The 9,317-nt window shown below is 44.1% G+C and overlaps 1 pseudogene; it reads left to right on the top strand.

The window, feature by feature from the left end:
• Window positions 1–831: 831 nt before the first annotated feature.
• Window positions 832–7,003, top strand: LOC123140639 (ABC transporter C family member 8-like; annotated as a pseudogene).
• Window positions 7,004–9,317: the final 2,314 nt, after the last annotated feature.

Raw genomic sequence — 9,317 nt, 5'->3', positions numbered from 1 at the left:
CGATCTAGAAATCTGCACCAAAAAGATCTTCTACGTGAAAGATGAGAGATTAGATGCATATTAACTGCTAGCTTGTAAGAGAAGGAAAGCTAATGTATGTATTTTTTTTGTTTTCCTTTTGACTTCTATTCCCCTCCTCCCGTACGTGCAAGCATGCGGGCCTTTGCAACTTAAAAAAAAAAGTTAACTTCTACTCCCTCCGTTCCTAAATATTTGTCTTTTTAGAGATTTTAAATGGACTACCACATACGGATGTATATAGACATATTTTAGAGTGTAGATTCACTCATTTTGCTCCCTATGTATTCACTTGTTAAAATATCTAGAAAGACAAATATTTAGAAACGGAAGGAGTAGTATTAAGTAAGTATAAGTACAAGATTAATGGCTCATAAAATCTAAGTATAAGTATAGGTATAGATTTATAGACTATAGGGATCAAATAAATTTGTTTTGGGCGGCCACTCGGGAGCGCTAGGACGCGTCCAATATTTTTGGTTATCCGTTGTTTGTTACACCCTCCGTTTCAAATTATTCAATTTGAACTAAAACCACGACGAGTAATTTGGAATGGAGGGAGTAGCTGGGTGGTTTGGAGGTCTTGTAGGTAGGGTGGACATTTTTCGCAAAAAAAAAGGTAGGGTGGACATGGTCTAGCACGGCCGCTATAGATCATTTCCCTTGTATATATACATGTACGTGGCTCAGCTGTAAACAATCCAAATCAAAGCCACATGTTCTTCTTCTCGCCACCTATATATTATCCTTTAGTAGGTACGTGCACGTGTGTGTTCGTGGGGAAGTAGCTGCGCCAGCATGCACGACTCGGAGCTGTACCGGGCCGGCCTGTTGAGCCAGCTCGCCTTCTCGTGGCTGAACCCTCTGCTCCGCCTGGGCCGCTCAAAAGCACTGGAGCTCGCCGACGTCCCGCTCATCGCCTCCGAGGACTGCGCGCGGCGAGCCTCTCGTAGGTTCTCCGAGGCGTGGAGCCGCCACCGGCAGGAGGAGGCAGAGAGCAGGAGGCCCAACAGCCTCGCCCTCGTCTTGTGCAGGTGCTTCCTCCGAGAGATCATGATCGCCGGCTTGTACGCCTTCATGAGAACGCTCGCCATAGCCGCCTCCCCTCTATTGCTCTTTGCGTTCGTACGCTACAGCTACCAAGAAGAGAGGGATCACCGCGTCGGCCTGTCGCTCGTCGGCTGCCTGCTCGCCATCAAGCTCGTCGAGTCCTTGTCCCAGCGGCATTGGTTCTTCGACTCCAGGAGGACCGGGATGCGCATCCGGTCTGCCCTAGTGGCGGTCATCTTTCAAAAGCAGCTCAAGCTGTCCAGCCAGGGGAGGAGGAACCATTCTACCGGGGAGATCGTCAACTACATCGCCGTGGACGCTTACCGGCTGGGCGACGCTCTCGGCTGGTTTCACGAGGCGTGGAGCTCGCCGCTCCAGCTGGCCTTGGCAGTCGCCACGCTCTTCTGGGCACTCAGGCTTGGGGCACTCCCGGGTCTAGTCCCGCTCATCATCTTCGGCTTCCTCAACGTGCCCTTCGCAAGGCTTCTTCAAGGGTACCAGGCCAAGTTCATGGTTGCACAGGATGACAGGCTCCGGTCCACCTCCGAGGTGCTCAACAGCATGAAGATCATCAAGCTGCAGTCATTGGAGGACAAGTTCCGTACCATGGTCGAGTCCCTCCGAGACGCCGAGTTCACATGGTTGAGGGAGACCCAGATAAAGAAAGCCTACGGCGCGGTCATGTACTGGATGTCCCCCACGGTTGTCTCTGCGGTCATGTACACCGCGACGGCCATTCTGGGGAGTGCCCCCCTGAATGCCACTACACTCTTCACCGTCTTGGCCACCCTCAGGGTCATGGCTGAGCCAGTGAAGTTTCTTCCTGAGATCCTGACAATGATGATCCAGTACAAGGTGTCGCTGGACCGTATCGAAAAATTTCTCATAGAAGATGAGATCAAAGAGGGCGCGGAGAAGGGGCCTCCACATAACTCTCATGTCAAGGTTCATGTCCAAGATGCAAATTTCAGCTGGAATGCAAGTGCAGCCGATCTGACGCTAAGGAATATTGACCTTAGCATAAACCAAGGAGAGAAGGTGGCTGTCTGTGGTGCAGTTGGCTCAGGAAAATCTTCGCTCCTTTATGCATTACTCCGGGAGATACCGAGAACATCAGGATCAGTAAGTGACAGAAAAGTATATATTGCTCTTTCCTTATTTAGCTGAAATGATTAAATCATACTCCCTCCGTTCCTAAATATAGGTCTTTTTTTAGATATTTCAATATGGACTACATATCGAGCAAAATGAGTACGTAGTACACTTTGAAATCTCTAAAAAAGACTTATATTTAGAAACGGAGGGAGTAGTACTGTTTATTTCTCCATTTTCAATAAAATAAAGTTAAAACTGTGTTATTTCAGGTTGAGGTATTTGGTTCACTGGCATATGTTTCACAAAACTCATGGATACAGAGTGGTACCGTCCGCGATAATATACTCTTCGGAAAGCCTTATGACAAGGCACTGTATGAGAAGGCAATCAGATTCTGTGCTTTGGACAAGGATATAGAAAGTTCCAATCATGGAGACCTTACCGAGATTGGTCAGAGAGGGCTCAACTTGAGTGGAGGTCAGAAGCAAAGGATCCAGCTAGCTAGAGCTGTCTATAATGACGCAGACATCTACCTCCTAGACGACCCTTTCAGCGCGGTGGATGCGCACACTGCTGCAATTCTTTTCTATGTAAGAGGGCTCTTCATCTGCATTACAACTTGTAGTAAATAAAATAAATAGGTATTCTTAGTCTGTTTTGCTATTTTATAAAAAAAAAAAATGTTTTTGACATTAAACCCGTAGTACATATCAAATGTTTTTTAAAATACTCATATCTTCTAAACCATAGCTCCAAATTTAACATGTTATATATGGAATTTGATTAGAAAAATATGTAGAATTTGAATATGTTGTTATTTTACCTGTTAACAATTAAAAAAATACTATTTAAGATGCAATGTTAATCAACAATGTATTATCCGTCCTTTTTCATACCGGTACTGATTCAGATTGGGGATGAACGCCTCGGCAAAAATAGGATTGGACATGAAATTAAAGATAAATTTGTTAGAGACACCGAATAAACAAGGACATGCATGTAAAGAAATAAAAGAAGGACCCAATAAAGATGGGATGTCCGCTATAAATGAAATAAAAGAGAAAATGCAGAGGAGATCCGATAAAGATGAGATGTTGCGCTATTCTCCTATATATAATAAGAAAAAACAGGACATGCATGACAAAAAATAAAAAAGGGGGCATGCATGACAAAAAATAAAATAAAAGACAAGTTTGATAAGATATAAATAGTGATGAAACAGGGACCAATAACTATGACATGTATGGCAAGAAATAGTGATTAAATAGGGGCGCAAGTACCTGAGTCCACAGGAGACCATACAAAAATGTTCTTTTCGAGACAACAAAAAAATCTCTTTTTACGATTAAAAAATCCTGTATCTTTTGAACAATCTGTTTAACAACTCTTCATGTATTTAAGAGATACGCATGTGAAAAAAGTGTTCAAGAGTTACCAAGTTGGCGATTCTTAAACTGAAAACTGCCATTGATGCACACATGTCTCCGTAGTGTGCTAATGTGTCATCGTTTGTTTTTGCCGTTTTTCTTTACTCGACCGTAACAACACCCCATTCCAAACATGACATGAATAAATGCATGATCACTTGCCCGTTTCTTTGTACGGATTAAATCTACATGCAAGCTGTGATGAAATAGAACACCTATAGAATCTTAAACCACACTTTTGTAGGTCAAGTCCATCTTTGTTTGGCCCGTAGCTACAAATTCTCATATTATAGACAATTTTTTGTAAATTAAGACCGTGTGGTATTTTTTTTCTCCCGTTGCAACGCACGGGCCTTTTTGCTAGTAGTTCTAATGTCAAGTTTCTTGCAGGATTGTGTAATGGCAGCACTTTCATGCAAGACCGTTGTTCTTGTGACGCACCAAGTTGAATTTCTGACGGAGACTAACAGGATTTTGGTAAGTTCATCTTCTGAACATGTCTGCACATGATTTCATAAATTGATGATCCCTCTATCAGATAAAAACTCCGTGATTATTTGAATCAACAGGTAATGGAAGGCGGTCAAGTTAAACAACAAGGGAAATATGCGGATCTTCTGGAATCCGGGACGGCATTTGAGAAGCTAGTTTCGGCTCACCAGTCCTCAGTCACTGCACTTGACATCGCCAGCCAACAAAATCGAGTCCAAGGGCAACAGGTTCTTGATGACATTACTATGCCAGGTGCATTGGTGGCAACACGGCAGACTAGCGAAATCGAAGTCTCAACCAAGGATCCTTCAGTGGCCCAGCTCACTGAAGTGGAAGAAAGGGGGATCGGCAACCTTGGATGGAAGCCATACAAAGACTACATACAAGTCTCAAAGGGCATTTTGCCACTCTGTGGGATGGCTGCAACTCAAGTCCTTTTTACAGGCTTTCAAATCATGTCGACATACTGGCTGGCCGTGGCTGTTCAGCTCAATGTCAGTAGTGCTCTTCTGGTTGGGGCATACTCCGGGCTCTCCATCTTCAGTTGCTGCTTTGCCTTCCTCAGAAGCCTATTCGCTGCTACTCTGGGACTCAAGGCCTCCTAAGCATTCTTTACGGGTCTAATGGATTCTGTATTCAAGGCCCCCATGTCATTCTTCAACTCAACGCCCATTGGAAGGATACTCACAAGGGTATGGTTGCTTTACTGTAATTTCTCAAGTGTGATGAATGAACATTCAAGTACAAGTAAATCCCTGACTGAATGTTTACCTCTATCTCTATGCAGGCTTCGTCAGATTTAAGCGTTCTGGACTTTGACATACCTTACTCCATGGCTTTTGTGGTGACTGGCAGTGTGGAGGTGGTCACGACGGTGATAGTCATGGGTACTGTAACTTGGCAGGTCTTAGTTGTAGCAATCCCAGTTACACTCACCATGGTATATGTTCAAGTAAGTCTACTTTGTTGTACATTGATCCAGGGAAATTATTTGAAACGAGTTCAATCGATGAACTGTCTCTTGCCTGAGTTCAAACGCTGATCCTTTGTTTCAGAGGTACTACATGGAGTCAGCTAGAGAGCTAGTCAGAATTAATGGAACAACAAAGGCACCTGTCATGAACTATGCATCAGAATCGATTCTTGGCGTGGTGACAATCAGGGCTTTCAGCGCAACAGACTCGTTCATATACAATAACCTGCAACTAATAGACAATGACGCGACAATGTTCTTCCACACAATTGCTGCGCAAGAGTGGGTTCTTATAAGAGTGGAAGCACTGCAAAGCTTGACGATACTCACATTTTCATTGTTCCTTGTATTGGTTCCTCCAGGAGTAATTTCACCAGGTATTCTACATGTATAGCCATTACAGTGAACTGATCCTTTTTGTTCGTTCTTAATTCTGTCCGCAGATTTGATGATTGCTTGTGAAATATGTTTCCAGGCTTTGCGGGTCTTTGTCTCTCCTATGCTTTGACCCTGACTGGGGCACAGGTTTTCTTGACAAGGTTCTACTCCTACCTAGAAAACTATATCATTTCAGTTGAGAGAATCAAGCAGTATATGCACCTTCCATCGGAGCCTCCTGCCGTAATACCTGATAACAGGCCTCCAATTTCATGGCCACAGGAGGGAAGAATAGACATGCAAGATTTGAAGGTAAATAGAATATCCTTTGCACATTATACTCATGGAAATCGACAATATTAATAAAAGGTTTCAATGACATGCACTTGTGAGCAGATTAAATACCGCCCAAACACGCCACTTGTTCTCAAAGGAATCACTTGCACCTTCCCTGCTGGAAACAGAATTGGGGTTGTAGGGAGGACGGGAAGCGGGAAATCAACACTTATCAGCTCACTGTTCCGTCTCATTGATCCTGTTGGTGGGAGGATACTTATTGACAACTTGGATATTTGCTCTATGGGTCTCAAGGATCTAAGAACTAAACTGAGTATTATCCCCCAAGAACCTACACTTTTCACAGGAACTGTGCGCAATAACTTGGACCCCCTTGGTCTGCATTCCGACGATGAGATATGGGAGGTGAGAAAAAGATGTTCCTGCAAAAAGGATGCAAAGTAGTTCAAGATAGGCGATAAAAAGTCTTACTTGTATAGTTCTTAAGAAGAGTCATGTTAAATGAATTTTCTTATCACAATTCAAGGGAATGGAAAAAAAAAGATGTACGATCTGACCGTATTTAACACTTAAACTGCTTGCAATGAACTTTTCAGGCCTTGGAGAAGTGTCAACTGAAGAAATCAATTAGCAGCACTGCTGCTCTTCTCGATACAGTAGGTAAGTATTACAGAGATATTAATATTCTATCAGAACAAAATAATTACCATGGCAAGCACTTTGTGTTACTGGAAGGTTAAAATGATTTCTCCTTCTGGCCTATGGCAGTGAGTAATGATGGCGATAACTGGAGTGTTGGACAGCGCCAACTCTTCTGTCTTGGCAGAGTTCTCCTCCGTAGGAACAAAATTCTCATGCTAGATGAAGCAACGGCGTCCATCGACTCCGCAACTGATGCAATCCTACAGGGTGTCATCAGGAAGCAATTCATAAGTTGCACAGTGATAACCATTGCTCACAGGGTCGCAACTGTGACAGACAGTGACAGGGTCATGGTACTTTCCTACGGTATGTTATATTAGTTCGGTCATGTATCAAGTGATGAAATTTCTGGTCCATTCCCCTCTCTAGTGATAAACTAGCAATAGCATCAAACCTGATCATGTTATAAGTAAACAACTACACTTGCTAGATTTGATGACGAGTGCTGACGACTTGTACGGGTAAGCTTCTAGAATATGACACACCCATCAAGCTGCTGGAAGACAAACAATCTGCCTTTGCTAAACTTGTGGCGGAGTATTGGGCTAATTGCAATCGGAACTCAACCTGATTCTGTCATTCTGTGTCAGGCATGACAAATGAGATGACAAATTCAATTCAGAGAATCCAGGTACTGAAAGATTGTTATACCGGCTTCTTGAATTCCATCTGTAACAATGCTGACCTTGTCCTCCACACTTTCTGCTTGGTGAAATAACTTGAAATAAAGAAGACATCAACAACAATGTAAATCTGGTCAGTGAGGGCAAAATATTTGGAGATAAGGTTCATGGACAGAACAAGGTGAAGATGCAATGGCCAGAGTCCTCCCACTTTTAGCATGATAAATCGTACACTTCATATGTAAGTTCTATTGAATAACATGCAAAGGAAATAAAGTGTCAAGATACCAGTAAAAACAATATTTGCCCAAGTCATGGGACAAAAAGTTATTACTATGTCCCTTATGTGCTAAATACTGTTGATTGTACCGCGAGGAAGTGCATGTTGTCCAAAATGAAGATATATAGTGCCAAGAACCATTTAGGATTTCATGCAAATGAAGTTGTGATTTCATCATATGTTCCTAAATAATTTGAAATTATCGAGAATCATGCTGGAGGATTCTGCGCAGCAAGTACTATTACTGATGATACAAAATATAATCAGTATCATCCATGCATGATTGCCTCTCCACTGATTAATCAATCCATACCTCTCATGATTGCGAGGTTATGCAGTGTTTCTTCTTAAAATCCTTTTGCAGCACCTTAGGGCATAACCACCCCATGTCAAGATTAAACGAGCAGAGCTACCAAATAAGTTTATTATGGGCATAATTATTGATACCTCCAAATTAATCTTAGCTTAGTGGTTTGGACACGTAAACTCAATAGAAATACTTAACATGGATTACTGACAGATAGCAAGCTGCATCATCTTTCACGTTTCAAATTCTTGAGCACTTCGAATAATGCATAACAGCACGAATTTCTGAGATTTGGAATTTGAGAACCCCAGAAATATATATTATGCAGGGAAGTTGTGCAAACGAATTATGTTAAATAGAAGCTAGTCCAATTGTTTCTCTAATTTATTTATTTATTTCAAAACTGAGGCAAAAGATTTGACGCATCCATTCATTAAGTAGAAGAGAGTTGTCCGATTAATTAATGGGAAATCAGGCAAAAACCATTATAAACCGCTGAGCGGCACACAAAAGATAACCCATAGATACCACTCCAAGAAGGCCTTGTCAAGAGAACATGCTGCCTCACGCCATCACTTCTTCCCAAGAGGCATCATTGCCATCCCAAACTCTGAGCAAGCGACTCCGACTTTGCTATAGACGATCGTCGACAAAACCCACATTGTATAGGCCGTGTGGATTGACATGAAGATGTGTGCCAGACCTCAGCCACTGCAACAAGACATCGCACCTCATCAGCGATGGAGAACAATGAAGGAGAACTAGGCAAGGATGGTGTCCTGGAAGATTAGTGAATGGACCATCTGCTGCCCATTATTGTACGCCACCGGGCCCCGCTACCGGAGCTTCGACTTCACAGCAACAAACCAGCCGAGACCATCCCATGAACACGTCGGAGAAGAGCTGACTACCTCAACCAATGTGGGATATTCTACATTGCTCCTCGCGACACTGTTGCCATAGAAGCCTCGACTTCAACACCAACGCCATCCACAGGCCCCCCTTGCCAGTGCCTAGCTCAAAAGACGAAGCCCCCAAGAGGAAAACGACAACAAGGCACCGCCATCGTTCGATCACACGGGATCAAGGGTTTCGCCCAGAAGAGTTGCCTCTAGGAAGGTCAACGATGCCTGCAATCATTGCCATTGCTGCTCACGGCACATAGCGGAGACAAGGTGTTCACCCAAGCTCCGAACACACCTTCCATCACACATCAACCGGCACCGACGTTGGCAAGACCACCAGCCACCACCATAGAACCCGCCCGTCGACGAAGAAGCACCGAGATCCAGCGGAGCCAACCGCACCTAGCAAAGGCTACCAGTGGCCAAGCTCCAGCACGAGGCACTAGATCCATCAATGGCCAACCAGACGTAGCACCACCCGACACAGCACGAGCCGCCCCGCCCAATGGAGCACCATGCCAACAGGGAGTAGAGAGCGCTGCCGAATGCCAAGAACCGCCATGGTTCCAGGCAGCAGCCATACATCAGGCGTGCCCCATGGACGCCACATCGCACCTGCCAACGACTAGACCCGTCGTACTCACCACATGGAGCCGCCTTTTCGCGTCGCCTTGGCCATCGAGCCTCACTACTACCAGAGTTGCAACATCGTTGAAGCTAGAGGACCATGGAGGGCCACCGCGCAACAACCTGGCCATAGATTCGTGTTG

This window comes from Triticum aestivum, chromosome 6D (genome assembly GCF_018294505.1).
Source record: "Triticum aestivum cultivar Chinese Spring chromosome 6D, IWGSC CS RefSeq v2.1, whole genome shotgun sequence".
NCBI lineage: Eukaryota > Viridiplantae > Streptophyta > Magnoliopsida > Poales > Poaceae > Triticum > Triticum aestivum.
Note: the sequence above shows the minus strand (reverse complement) of the source record. Positions and strands in the feature narration are given on the sequence as shown.